At 50.9% G+C, this 14,755-nt stretch overlaps 1 non-coding gene across 1 annotated transcript; it reads right to left on the reverse strand.

The window, feature by feature from the left end:
- Window positions 1–9,662: 9,662 nt before the first annotated feature.
- On the reverse strand, window positions 9,663–14,460 carry LOC107130210 (uncharacterized). The gene is made up of 3 exons (XR_001492065.3): window positions 13,951–14,460; window positions 13,677–13,765; window positions 9,663–10,394 (listed from the first exon to the last, which is right to left on the reverse strand). It is a non-coding gene; the product is annotated as an uncharacterized protein (transcript).
- Between the last annotated feature and the right edge of the window lie 295 nt (window positions 14,461–14,755).

The raw sequence follows: 14,755 nt of genomic DNA on the forward strand, positions 1-14,755 counted from the left end.
GCAGACTCTGTGGCCGCGGTTCGGTAGCCGCCGCTGCCGCCGCCGCCGCGGCCCGCCCTCACGCCCGCCAGGCGCAGCGCGCATGCGCAAGGCCAGGCCCCGCCCCCTCAGTCCCCGCAAGCCCGGCCCTTGACGTCCCGTACAAATGAAGGAGGGGGGCGCAGCGCCTTCCCAGCGGCGCGGTATGGCCAGGGAGCTGCGCGCACGTTCGAAAGATTGGCGCAGAGCGCGACCTGGGACCGCCGCTGCAATCCCAGGAGACTCGCGCCTGGCTGGCTCGCCTCCCTTGCTTGGGTGGGCTCTCTCCTCCCAGCCCCGGGACGCTCCTGTCCGGCTCCTAGCGGCTGGTGTGCTATGCTTGGGGAGACATCGCCCCTCTCTCTCCAGTTGCTGCTTCCCGGTGCAGGTCGCCCTGGGAGCTGGGGACTGTGTTATCACCCCGTCGGCTCTGGCCCACTAAGCTTTATTTCCCGGGGGGCTGCTGGGAGTGCGTTTTCCCACCCCTGAATACACGGCCTATTGGGAGGGGTGGGGGTTGGGGTGGGGTGGGGTGCAAATTGCTTAAAGAGCTGGGTCCGTTTGGCGGCCGTTGACCCGGCACCCTTCGTTCTCCCAGATACATATTTGCCCACCCTTTCTCATCCATGCCCTGGGGAGAGGAGCACTCAGTGCCTAGAGTCCCAGTTAGGACCATACCTCACTGTCCCCCGCCGCCTGGCTCCTTCTCCCGCTCAGCTCATAATTAAGGCTGTGCGTCCGCTTCGCCAATGACTCGGCCTGTGGAGGGGGGCGAGGGAGAGCGGAGGGAGTGCCCTGGTGGGTACCCGTGTTAACTTCCGGGTGCTGGTGGGGCAGTGGAGGCTCAGGCGGTTCCTCCGGTTACTCCCAAGGCCCTCCTGCTAAAGCACCCAGAGGCGGTTGCTTTCCAGAAGTACTGACGCAGGCAGGGTGGACGCCGGCGCGCGGGTCTCCGCTTGGCTCGTAGGGACGCCCTTTTCCCGGCGTCCCCGAGAGAAGCCTCCAGATTTGAAAATCAATTCAGCTTCGGGAGTAATTTCGCCCTTCCCACAGTCACACTCCAATCCGGAATCGAACCTGGTCTTTGGGCCTGGTGGGGACGCTTGCGTAGGCCCCCAGTTTGAGACGTACACCCGGCCGCCACATGCCGCGGCTTTCTTTCATTTACAAAAGAAAGAAAAAAAAATCTGCAACAAAAGGCAGAGCCGTGTCCGCTTAGGTGCTTTCATCCCTCGGAGAAAGGACAGATGTGCCCATTGTCCAGCCCGTGGCAGTTATGGCCGGGTCAGCGCCGAGCCTCAGCCCCAGGCAAGCGGTGGTTACAATGAGAATAGCCTCTCAGAGCCGGGGTATCTGGACTCAGATATGGAATAAAGTGTGTGTAGCCTGTGCTGGGCCAGACTCAGACTGTAGGTTTGCTTGCTGGGGCTCCAAATTGCAGCCCACCCGTGGTGTTTCCACTGCAAATGCTCCTAAGCCCTCAGAGAGGCCAAGGCTGTGGCAGTGGTGGTAGTTGGGTTCCCAAGGCAAAAGTTTGGACTGGCCAACCCTTTGGGAAAAGTCCCCACCGGTTCAGGAATGAGTAGGCCTATCTCTTTGCCCAGGTCCTTGCTACCACTAGGGCAACATCCTAATCCAGGTAGGTCAAGTTCAGTGGATACAGTCAACATGACTTCCTTGAAAGCGCCATGTCTTGGGACTGGTTAATCTGGCTAGTTTTATCACCAGAGACACTCCCATCCTGTCCAAACAATGCATATGGAGGCCCTGCAAATAATTCATCTCAATGGATTTCATGTCTACTTGCATAAAGAACATTTTGGAATTTAGGAACTCCCACAGAAGGTGTATTTTGGGTAAAATACACCGATGTAAAGAAACTCAGAAAACACAATTAACTCTTTAAACTTGTATCTATATCTACCTATTCATACATGCGTACACACAAGCACAAAACATATATTTCCTGCCTAGTAGATTACATTATGCTGGTGGAAATCTGCATCTTTGGTTTTTAATTGTTTCTATTCTCATTTCCCACAGCATAAGAGACCAAACAATGGGTTAAAGTAGCAGGCAGTCTTTCACCTAAACAGTTGTCCCCCGCCCCCCAATATTTTAATCCCACTGAAATGATTGATTTGCCCTTATGACAACTCTCTTCCCAAAAGGCAGTTTGTTAAAAGAAAGAAAGAAGTAAATACCACCAAGTGCACAAATTGTTCATGGTTTTCTCTTTGTGTAGCTAATTAGGAACTTGATCTTGGGAACCCTCCTTTACATGAGGCACTCAGCTGAGCCTCTGGAGTCCACCTGAAGAAGGCTGGCATCAGGTGGGCTCAACTTTCCCCCTCCCCCAAGGGCATTTATGAAAGGGGGGCTGGCTCTGTGTTGGTCCCTAAAGAAGGAGCCAAGGAAAAGACCTGAAGAAGCACCATATGTGTTGGGCTTGCTCAGTAATTTTTGATTTTTTTCTAAAACATTAAAAAAATTGTATGTGCAGGGTTTGCTTTGGTTTGCACATCTCCCTAATCTTTCTTGGCTATTCACACCGTTTATCTAACCATTGTTCTTCCCTAATTGACTGAGTTACAGTGGTTTCTCAGTCAGAAACAACACATTACTGTATTCTTATTTGACCTCTCAAAAGTTTTCTTCTTACCAAGAATGTGATGGGTAGGAAGAATGCTCTTCTTAGGCCTAGTTAAGGTGAGTTTGTATGTATGGAGGGAGGAGGGGCACCAGAGAGATTGTTAACTGCTGGAAGGCTGGGACTTCTTTTTGTCATTTTGTCCCTTTCCTTCTTTCCCCCTTCCAGTGACCAGAACAAAGCCTGGCACCCATTAGGTACACCACGGGGATTGAAGGAATTAGAGCCCACAGAGGAGTCCCTGGAAACTTGGTAGGTGTAGGTCAATGTGTGTGATTGAGGGGGAGAACTTGTTTTTAGCTGCTTAGATTTTGAGTAGCTGCAGGAAATTTAAAGAAAAAATAGTGTCAACCACTAGCAGAAAATTACATACATGTATATATGTAAGAAAAAAGGAAATAAGACTATGACTGGATGCTTGTTGCTGACAATATTTTCAGCGTGAAAACAAGGAATTGAGGATGTTTATTTTGTAAACGTCAGGAGGAGAACCTGGGATATGGGATGGACAGGGGCAATCCTTCTTATGCTGGGTAGGCTAGAGCTACCAGGTTCAGCAAAGAAAAAGTGCGAAGAGAATAAAACCATTCCTCCAAATGCTGGCCACATGAGCTTCTCTGAAAACCTTCCATCGGTTTCAGAATTAATGCTTTGATTATTTTTGTGAGTAGTAGAGATGTAACATATGGCCCAGTCCCAGTTCTCAGGACCATTCCAAAGAAATGTTTCTAGCTCCTCCGAACCATGAAATGTCTACTTCCCATTTTTTGGACCCACAAAGAGCGAGATCCTGGGTGTCAGGGCAAATTCTTCTACCCAGGGATCCAGGGGGAGGCTGACTCCTTGGCTAGAACCCCAGGACATGCTCACTAGCATTTCTGATGCCTGTAGCTAGTCTAACTTTAAACTCTTGGGAAGGAACCATTTCTTTGGTGTCTGGCTACAGTAGAGCACTAGATAACTGGAAAGTGAAGGATTTGGTCCTGGGTGCTTCCTGGCAAGCTCTCCGGTTCCACTTCTACAGAAATTTTATTCAGAAAATTGCTGTAGGCTTAGAGTAGAACACCAAGAAATTCAGAATGGGGTGGCCTGGTGATTTACTATTGAAAACCATTTTTAAAAATCACTCAATGTCTTCACTCTCTGGGGACCACGGAAGTGGTAGCTAATTATGCTGGCCCGTTGCTTCAATGTTTGATACTCTGTTTAGCTTATTTTATTCATACGTTCGGTACCATTTTTCTTTCTCAAGTTATAGTTTTTGTCCAAGAAAATATTTTAAATTGGGTATTTTTTTTTTTTTTTTTTTTTTTTTTGCACTTTACTCTGTTTTATCTACTTCTTGCCCTTCCATATCCCAAAGAGAAGATGCTCTGGCAAAGGGCTGTCAGCTCATGCCATCCGCAACCGACTTGCCAGGTTCTGGAAGTTGCCGAGGGCTGCCTGGGCGGCCGTCCAAGGACACCAGACCACTCCGCTCGTATCTCTGCTTACTTCCTGCGCTGAGGGAAAAAAACGCTTGCTCTCCTGGGTCCTCCGGTAAACTAGAGGCGGCTTCTTCTGGGTTGGAATCCGTTTTGGCGGTCGCCTACTTCCGCGAGGGCTCTTTCACGGCTTCAAGCCAAGAGCGCTGAAGGGAGAAAGGGTATACTGACGCCGTAGGGCTGAGGGAGGGGTTCCAGGCTCCTGGGGTGTTCTCCCGCAGCAGGACCCCGCGCTGGCCAGGGCCAGCCCAGTTCCGGAGGAGCTGGCCTCGTCCAGCCAACAGTTCAGTAGGTTTTCTTTCTTGGTCATAACTTCATATAATTGAAATAGTCTACCAAGGACACCAGCTCAGGCCACGAGGGCGTTGAATTGTCCGGATTTGGGGTGGCGGTTAATGCTCCTCTTCTGGTGCCTTCCCCGCTGGGGCTCTGAGTTCCATTAGCCACGCGCTAGGGTAGAGAGTGCCAAGTTTAGGGGCTGGAGAGGACAAGGGGAAGGACGAGAGAACTCTTGCACTGACTGATGTCGTTCCAAGCGACCCGAAAACGGGGGGACGGAGGGCAAAGTCGGCCCAGGACGATCTTCAGGCGCAGCATTCTCTAGTCCTGGAGCTGGCTCCAGGGAAGGGCGGAAGCCGAGGGTCGCTGGCCATCCGGGAGCCTCAGATCCACGGGACTTGGATCAGCCACCCCACCCTACGGCAACTGAGGACTGGGCGGCCGAACTTGCCGTCCACTTAGCTAATGCCGGGTAATGCCGGCCCCGGCCCAAGAGCAGCAGCTGCACTTGGGAAGGAAAACTCTTTAAACAAATCATTTTGGTGTCTAATCAATTAGTGTTTGCGCAGTCAAGTACCGCAGATTTAACAGAATAATCGTTACTGCCCTTGTCTTTATTTGACCCGCAGACACCTGGAAGATTTAAAAATGAAACGCCGGTGTTCCGGGCTCCCAACCCCTTGCCTTAGACTCCCTCCGGGGCCTGCTAGGCCGGGTCGGGGCTCTTGCTTTCTCCAGGCCTAACCTCCTCTTTGCCTCCCTCTTCAGTCCTCCTTCCCCTTCATACTTTTCCACACTTTACCTTGTTTTCTTGCCCTTCCGGCCCTGTCGGCCTTCCGAGTCTCGGTCTCCTCATCCCCCAGTTCTTTACCCCCGTGGCTGGCACGAGAACCGGCTTCTGATTGTCGGACACCCAGGACTCTGGGCGAGCGCCCCTGCCTTTTGGACTAAGAGCCATCTGGGCGTAGAATTAGGGAGTCGCCAAGCGCCGACCCTCACTCTCCTACCCCTTCCTGAACCAGCCCAAGACCCGAGGGGATCCTATGCGAGCTCTTCAGCTTCTGTGGAGCTTGGAAAATACCTTTACCTGCGGGGGTCTGCCTGAGTCTCTCCCGGTAAATGCAGTGACCCAGGGTGCAGGACGGGGGTTGAGAGGAAAAGCTGAGAGTATAGCCTTGGTCCCTAAAACCCGTTTGTGGGGCTCGGGGGAATTGGGTCTAAGGGCGGGAGGGAGGACGTTGTGGGGGAGAATTCGTGGGGGGCTTCCCAGCTGACTGTTTTGTAGTGACTGCACTCGCTGATGCATGCTTCTCTGGGCCAGGTTAGCTTCCAAGGTCCAGGGGTTGCAGCTAGGAGGTTCTCCAGGTGCTTCTGAATAGCTGCTCCTGCGCCTCCCTCCTCACCCGGTGTCTTTTTCAGGCCTAACAGGTGTGGACGCCTGTGTATGTATAGACAGTCTGGTTGTGCGCCATGCCTGGTCCTCAGGCCACCACGACTGGGCTGCAGGAGCCCCCCAGCCCTGAATCGAGGCTCCACAGGGTTGGAAGGATGCTTACCAGGGCCAAGAGACCTGGAGGTGGGACTGTGGAAGTTTGGGCCACCCGAGTGGCCAAGAACATCTCCACTCCTTAATTCTGGTAATTATTTAGCTCAGCAGGGAGGACAAGGTTGGAGGCTGATGCACTCGGGTAGTGCCTTGGTTAAATAAGAGGCTGTAATTCTAAAAGGGGGCGAGGGGGAGTGTGCTGGAGGTAAAACTGCGTCTTCCTTTCCACATTTGGGGCTCTGGTTGCCCCAAATTGAGCCTGGGATGTTTATGCGCCCCCAGAACTGCCTCACAGTCCCTGGTCTCCATCACCCACCTGAGAAACTTCGCTCTCAACAATAGATGATTATAATGTATTTGACTAATGCCTGTATTTTCCTGTTTAACATACATTAATCTGAGTAACAAAAAAAATCAATATTGCTAACAACATTGCAAACAAATCCTCACACAAAAACCTCCTCCGATTTTCAGTCACTCCTACCCCCTCGAATTTTGTTATTCACCTTTAGTCTACTGGCAGCCCCTGGCTAGTCTGGAATCCAATCCTGGCTGGCTGTCAACAGCCCTTCTCTAAAACTCCCGATTTTTTTTTTTTCTTTTTCTTTCTTTCATTTTATTTTTTTTCAGCCATGAGTGGAATCTGGGACATTCAAAATGCCATCCTCCTTTCTCTTGGGCCATTTGAAGACCTCCAGTTTACCTCAAACTTCGTCCCTTCCAGCACCAGCGAATGCCCAAAGTCACTGGCCAATGACTTATGCTTTTGTTTTCCTTCCCTAACAATCTCCGCTGTGTGACAGCCACCAGCACCTCCCTAGGGCAGGAGACCCCACACTCTGCTCTCACGTAGCTGCCACCTGCAGCTAATCTCAGCTGGCAGTTATTGTTGAAAGTTTATGATTCTGATTTTGATTATTTTTAAAAATTGGTGTTTTCCACCTGGAAGGAACAGACCGGAAGGGCTGGCTAATGAAGGAACTTAGGTTTGCAAAACACTGTGAATAATTTAGTATTGTATTTCAAGGAAAAAAATATAGCTTTCTTAAATCATCCCCACAATATAAATTGCAGACTTATAGTATGGTCCTGGTAAGTCTAAATTTTTAAAGGAGCAATATTCAAAGAGACATAGATGTCTGTATTAATTATTTATTCGCTGGTGCCTTCCTTCGTTTCTAACTTATTATTAATTAGGCGCCTCTAGTCTTTCGCAGAGCGCTCCACTGAGCCGGTTGCAGCTTTAAATATGAATTAAAAGCAAATCCAAGCTACTGTAATGCGAAAATTATTCCGTGTCTTGCATGGCAGAGATGAATAGCTGCGTGGATCAATACCGTGAAACTCGGCTCCCAACGACAGGGTTATTGATAGCTTATATTAATGATGTTAATGATGGAAAAAGGAAAACAACGTCCTACCCGACTTAGAAACTTTTTAGCCGCTGAAACCCCGCAATAAAAACGGGAAGGGGGCAGGAATCGGGCTTAAGTGTAATAAGAAAATTATTTATGAAACCGGATAAATGACTTCAGAGCCTTGATGCATTTGAACCTAACGCTCTCGGCTCCTGGCGGCCCCGGCTCCAGCTGGGGAGACCGCGAAAACCCCAAGCCACGGGGAGCTGGGGGGCGGGGGGCGCTCCGCTTGCCTATGCAGCCTCCGGCTTGCCGCCCCTCTTCCTCCGTCCCCGCCGGAAGAGCCCTCTGGGGCGCTGGTCGCAGAAGCTTTGGGAAGTTGGTGGAATGGGGTAGGGACAGGGTTAGTCCCTGCTGTCCAGGCGGGGACAGAAAGCCTGGTTAGTGGTGACCAGCGGTCTAGGATTTGGGTTCGTTTTCTTCACGGGTTCTCTTGGCACCTGCTCAAATGCTGTGGCCTCGTTGGGGTCCCAGGTCGGACTCTGCACTGTGGCCTCCTGCCCATCTGGCCAAGGCTTTCGGGATCCCCCAAATGCAAACGGTGCCTGGTGCCTGAGCAGGAGAGGGAAGGCTTTATATGAAGAGAAACCGTTCTAAACACTGTAGGAAAACCGGAAAAGGCGCTCACCCTCCTCCCCCGTCCCCCGTGCCTCCGTGGGTTCTTTACCAGGCCCAGGATTTAATTGGGCCTTGGCATAAGGCTCCCAGCAAGCGCAGGACATTCCAGGCTAGCTGTTCCCGGGCTAGAGGAGAGTGAGCGCTCAGGTCTGGGCCCAGTTCTCCTGTAATTCCGCACAGGCGCCGCCCCCACTTACCCGCTGGCCCCAAATATCGACCCACTCTCCGTTTTCCCCTAGTTGAGGGCCACTGAAAGGGAGGAGGAGAAACGGAGGGGGTGGGGGAGAGAAAGGCTAAATCCGGAGGACCCCGGGAAAGGTCGACCCCGAGGGTCAATCTCAGGCCCGAGGTCCCATCCCCCACTGCTGGGGGTAGAGCCGCCAGGTCCCCTCCCCCGAGCTAGGGTCCTGGGTCCTTGGAGGCGAAGCTGGGTGAGGGAGTGGGGCGAACCCTGGCCGCGGTGGGATGGGGGCGGTGCGGCAATGCTAGGGTAGCCGGTGGTGTCCCGGCCTGGCGGTATGGTCCGGGGTGCCCTGAGTTCAGTCTTTCGGATTGGTGTGGGAAGTTGAGGGGCTTTTAATTTACGCCCGGGCTGTCATTTGTTCTGTGCCTCAGAAGGGAGGAGAGGCCGTCTGGTACTGCACGCAAAGGCCCAGGTGGTCCACCAGGGCAATTACAATTTCCTAGAAAAGACCTGGTAATTTTGTGTTTTTTTATTAGGTCTTTTAAGATCTGTTTTTCTTCCTTCTCTCCCTCCAGTCTTCCTTTCTCTCTCTTCCTTTTCCTACCTGCTTTCCTTTCTCTCTCCTTGGTTCCCTCCCTCCATTCCTTTCTTCCTTCTCTACCACTCCTTTCTTATTTTCTTCTCTCTTTCCCCTCTCCCTCCTTTTTTCTTTCTTTTTCTCCACCCCTATCTTATTCTTTCCTTCTCCCTAGCTTTCTTCTCTCATCCCCTCCCTCCTTCTCCACAGGGGAGCCTCGTGCAGGTCTCTGCACCTCCAGACTTTCATATGAAAGGTGCCAGTCCATTTGACACAACAAACTAATCCTGTTCCTGAAAAAAAGGAGAAAGAAAGGAGAGCGCCAGGTAAGCCTCAGGATGCAGAGGCGGTACCTAAGCTCCTGGGACCTTTTCCCAGTAACTGGCCTTTCCTAATGTTTCTCAGCTAGGCTTCAGTCCTTACCCCGTGCAGGGTCCTGCCCCTTTCCTGAGCCTGGTACGTTTCTGACATCCGTGGAGGATGCATTCCTCTTGCTAAGTAATATTCCCATGGTGCCATCTGGGCCCCTGACATCAGCAAGATTTGGGGGTTGTTTTTATTTTTATTTATTTGATTTTATTTTGAGAAAAACTTAAACCTGTCAATCTCAAATGCTGTAACCCCTAAAAGCACTGTCAAAGCCTTACATCTAGTCTAGGGCACCGGGGCGGCCCATTCAAATCACTGTCTCAGACAAAATCCAAACTTCCTGCCACTCAGGAAGAATCCCTTGTCAGCTATCTGGCTTCAAAGTCCACAACGTGTTTCAGATAAGCACCAGCCTGCATAGAGGCAGCCTCATTGCCACACTGTCTACAAGAAAACAGCCGTTCTTCAGAAAGGAAACACAACAGCCACTACAAAAAATCACCGGATTCTGGAAAATAATCAATATCAAAATTAGATTTATTGTCTGCTTATGTGATTAAAAATGACAAAGTGTTGCCTTTTATTTTCATAAAAAGAGAGAAAGCTGAACAAAATAATTTACTATCGAGTTCTGCTCGTTTCATTTGCCTGGCAAAACCTGGAGGAGGCCTGTAGGGTGGTTGTGGAGAGCAGTGGCAGAGCCAGAAGCCCACTGCCCAGGAGTGAGCTCGCTGTCAGAGGATGTGTGTGCTACTGTGTCTGAGAATAATTTCCTAATCCAAACCAAGCTGGTTCAGCTGGGCAGGTCTCAGTTCTGTCTGGCTCCAAAGAAATACTGGGTAATCTGTCCCTTGCTCATAATTTTTTGACTCAAACCCAGACTCCAGGTCCTGTTCTTCCAAATAACTTTCAAGATGACACTGCTGTATTGGTTTCCCTCACAGTCTTCCTGGTTCGCTTAGCCACAGCCTCCCAGATCCGCATCCAGCCTTCCATCCTGTGAAGAGCTACACCGCCGGGGTGTGTGTGTGTGTGTGTGTGTGTGTGTGTGTGTGTGTCCGACTGCTTGGCCCGGGCCGGGCTCTCTTTCCTGGGAGGTTCGCAGGGTTTCAGTCTAGGCTGGAATCACTCAAACTGGGTTTCCGAAACCTCTGTGGGCTGGATTCCTCCAGTGTGGCAAGCAGAGAGTGCATTCGAGGAAAATGACTTCATTGGGAACGGGCTAATTACACGGACGATGGGGTTATTTATCTACGTTAAAAACAAAAAAGGAAAAACTAAAAAAATCCAGTGTGTATCTCATTTTACACTCCCCTTCCCCTCCCCAGGCCGGATCAGACTACCCGCGTCTTTCAGATGCTGCTGCTGCTGCTCTTGGATTACGGTACAGCGTGCGCAGCCAGGGCTCCCATTCATCCGCTGCCTTCCTCCGGAACAAAGTGGCTCCCCATTGCGCCAGGGGTCTCGGAGCGAGGCCCGCGAGAGTGCAAATACCTTCACTCACACTTAACAGCACCACTGGAAAAATAACTACCAAGCCGGGTCCCTGAGAGCCCCTAAATGAGCCTTCGGATTTGGAACTGGTGTCGTTCGGCGGGTTGCACACGCCAGGGACTAATTTGTACAGGCGTTAATTGGTCCTCCATTTGTTCTGAAACCAAACCGAGAGGGTTCATCTCCTGGTATTGGTGCAAATGAAACCCAACCAAACCATCTCCTCCATAGAATCCCCAGGGGGCATGGCTCCTGCAAGGTCGTCCTGGCCTCCTCTTGGGGTCCAGGGCTTAAGGAGAAGCGGACGTGGTCCCTTGTTACTTGTAAATGTGACAGGCCCCGCTGCACGCCAACGCTGGACTAGCAGTGGCCCAAGACCCGCCAGCTCAGCCGCCGCCTGCTGTTGGGTTCGACTTTTGTCTCTCTTCGCCCTTGTCGTGCAGGGCCAGAACGCCCTTGAGTCAGGGAGCCTTTTCCCCAGATGCTGGAAGGGAGGCGGCAAGGGAGCGTGGGTTCCAACAGACAGGCCTGCCCTGGCCGCCTCTGGGATGGTGAAGGCAGCCCGAGGGTCGGGCGTCGGGTGGTCCCTGCTGTGGGGCAGCTCCAGCTCCTTTCTGTGTCAAGGTAGATTCCTCCACTAGCTTCCCGGGGAAGAAACCCAGCCTTTCCTATTGCCCTGCGGGGCCCTCTCTAGCCTTGTCTCCCAATCCGCCTCCCTCTGCAGACTCTAGCGCCCCGGAGCTGTCGGGCCAAGGGTCAAAGGTCAGGCCTTCTCTAGGCCCAGACTTCCTTTTCGCTTGGGCTAGTGTGAGTGCACGAGTCGCCCAGGCCTGTCATTCCCGCTGGACGCCCATTTCCAGAGAGAACAGGCGCATATCTCAGAGCTTAACCTTCACTTCCCAACTTAGCTCTCTGATTATGTGGGGTCTTGATGGGGGTGGAGCAGTTTAATTTAGGAAATTATATCCAGACCGTAAAGTCACTTATCTGGACATTTTAGGAGGTTTTTTTTTTTTTTTTTTTTTTTTTTTTTTTAGATTTTAATGATTTCTGTAAGCTTAAGCAAGTCGAGGTGGCTTTGACCACAGGACTGAGGAGGAGTCTCCCATTGCTTAATTTCATTGCCCCAACCTGGCCAGAGCTGGAAAGAAGTTGCCAGAAGGGATACAGGAAAAGCAAACGAATGCCCAGTCCTTCAAATAGACAGTTCTGTTCCAAAGGGGCTGACCTATTGCCTGAGTAGGGGCAAGGCTGGGAGAGTAAAAAGCAGATTTCTATGCATGTTCATGTGGCCCAATGTAATGAACACATCTCTATCAATTTCTGGAGGCAGAAGGCTCAATTTATTTTGGTTTTAGTCGTGGAAAGTCCTCAGCCTTAGCTCTGACTGATGACAGAGCAGCCGAGTAGTTAGAATTCTTTCTCCAACGAAAGCGATGGTCAATAGAATTCTCAGTATCAAATGAGCAATAATTTGCTGTGGCTACATGCTGGATAATGAAAGATGTTAGCGGGATCAATAAAAAATGAAAACACTTTTACTTACATCTTGAGTTACTGTTTTAAGAGAGCGAGAGATGTAACAAACCCAAAGCCAGGTTCAGAGCCACCCAATACCCCTCAAAACCCCAAGGTAGAGAGTTTTGTCACCACTTGACTGACCCTTCCAGAATGCCAGGCCTCCACCTTCTGCCTCAGGAGAGTAGATGATTTACATCAAATTAACCCTGTAGAGACCAGTAATAATTTAACTGCCAGGGTTTAAAATTTTTCTTTTGTTTCCTAAAGCCGGGAATACATTTTAAATTGTTTTCCACCAGGATTAAAGGTCACGTAACTGGTTGCAGTTTACCAAAAAAGTATGCAAGTGTCCCAAAGCTGATTTGTCCTTTGAAATGCCTCAAAATGTGCATCTGACCCAGATGCCTAAGAGGGCAAAAGAATAGAGTTAATTCCTTTGAATTTGTTCTGTGTTGTCATTAAATCTGTAAAGATCAGACCCTAAACTCGATTTTTCCAGACAAGTTAATTCCCCCATCTTCTTTCATAATCATTTCATGTTTAATTTGTTTTCAATTTGGATTGGGTTTATTTGCACTTTCCAGTTTGCTTTTCTCACCACTCAATCCCAAACGTTTTCTTACATATCTGGTTGTTAAGGAACATACTGTGAAACAGAGACACATTCTACATTTTTAAAAGATACCAAGACGTAAAAGATGAGAAAAACATTCCGGGTGCTCTGCATAAACCACACGCAACGGAAAAGCTCACCGCCAGACAGCTTCCAGCAATCGAACCGATACAAATAAAGCACATTTGAAAATGTGTTTGGCTGTTTTTGTAGGTTTAAGAAGACTACATTTTTCTGACCACTTCAAAAAAACAAACACGAATTCAGCCGCTGCTTTAATGCCCTCTGACCAGAGGAGCTGATTTTGCCACCGAGTTATCGGTCAGTGCTGCAAAGTCAGTGGCCTGTGTTTATAGCAGGTTTAGCTTGGATTTGGCGAGACAGCCAGCAAACCTGGGAGATTATGAAACCATGAACCAGCCCAGGAAAGTGTAGTTAAGTTTCAGTTTGGGGATTTCTCCGGGTGAGGGAATCCGGCGAGCTCCATTTCTACAAGGCTAACAAACGCAGGTGCAGTTTGGCGGCCGCACGCTGCCTGGCAGGAGAAACGCACAAACCGCAGACGCGTGCTCGCGTAGTGGCCACTAGCTCGGGGCACGCCCGTGTTATTTACACCCTGCTCGGGGGGCCCCCCTCTCATTTGTTACTTTAAACTCGCGGGGAGGAACTGTTAGCTGCCGTGGCGGGACTGGCAGGCTGGGAGGAGGCGCCCCCGTTCGGCTCCCGGGGCCGTGACGCGGCCACTGCCCTCCGCCCCTGGCTTCCACCCTGTCTGCATGGCCACAAGCGCGGCGGTGGACCAGCGTGGCCAGGCCCCCGGAGCCCTTGCTCCGGTCTACCGCCCCCTACTTCTCCCCCCCACCCCAACGCCCCCGCTCCTTCATACGCCTGTGAGACTGGCTTACCCTGGTGGGCGAGTCGCGGCGCATTAGCGGATTTCATGGCAAGTTGCTTCTGTGACATGAGATCAGGTTCGCGTTCGAGGATTTGCCCCCTAGGAGGGAAGGAAAGGAGAGTCAATCTGCATAATTTCAAATGAGAAATAAATAGAGAAACAGGGAACTGAATTTCAAGCCCCCTAATTCCTCCCTCCCCCCGAACCTATAAGTCACCCCGCACCCCCACAACACGCCCCGTGCACAGGAAAAAAAAGTAATCCGCACACTTCGCAGGTGATACCTTTTATTGTGCTCATTTTAAAGACAGAGACAGGATGGCCTCCTGCCCGAAGACTTTCTCTGCAGCCGGGGCCTGGGGCAGGAGGGTCAGACGGGCAGCATCCGGGCCCGCGGATTCCCGCAAGGTCGCGGGGTGAGAGGTGCGGGGAGGATAGACGTCAGGCTCGGCGCCCAATGGCCCCTCTAGGCGCGCAGGGTCTGGGCCAGACGCACAAGCCCAAATTCCCTCCAGCTCCTTCGGCTCCATCTTTAAGTCCAGGCAAAGATCAATTCCCTCTCTCTCTTGCACACACACATTTGCAGCCATAAATAAACAGCTCCCAGCTAAATCAGGAACCGGAGAGGAGAAAGGGAAAAAGAAAGGAGAAAAGAGAAGGATTGAGAACCCGAGCGCGAGTCTCGCCTCTCCCGGGCGCCGAGTGGCTCTTTTTGGTCAGGCCAGCCTCGCATTTGGGGATGCAACTTGCATTTGAATAGCTGCCTGGGCTTGTTATGGACCCGGGAAAGCTCTGAAAGGGAATCACTATGCAAATTGTCCCAGTTACAATCGAAAGGTTCGATCTCCAGGAGCTGCCTGACGGAAGTTGATGTCAGCTATCTATGCATTAGGGTTGCATTACCGCCTTCGTCTGCCTCCTCGCCACCCCCGCTCGCGCCTGCAGGGGCGGCTTTTTTTTTTTTTTTTTTTTTTTGCTTATGTGTACATTTTCCCTCAGTAATTAAAAAAAAAAAAAAAAGAAAAAAGAAAAAAAAAGAAAATAAAAGACTGAAGGTGGTGGCGTAGTTCGCTAGGGCCTGGGAGGCCC

This window comes from Macaca fascicularis, chromosome 7, assembly GCF_037993035.2.
Source record: "Macaca fascicularis isolate 582-1 chromosome 7, T2T-MFA8v1.1".
In the NCBI taxonomy this organism is placed as follows: Eukaryota; Metazoa; Chordata; class Mammalia; order Primates; family Cercopithecidae; genus Macaca; species Macaca fascicularis.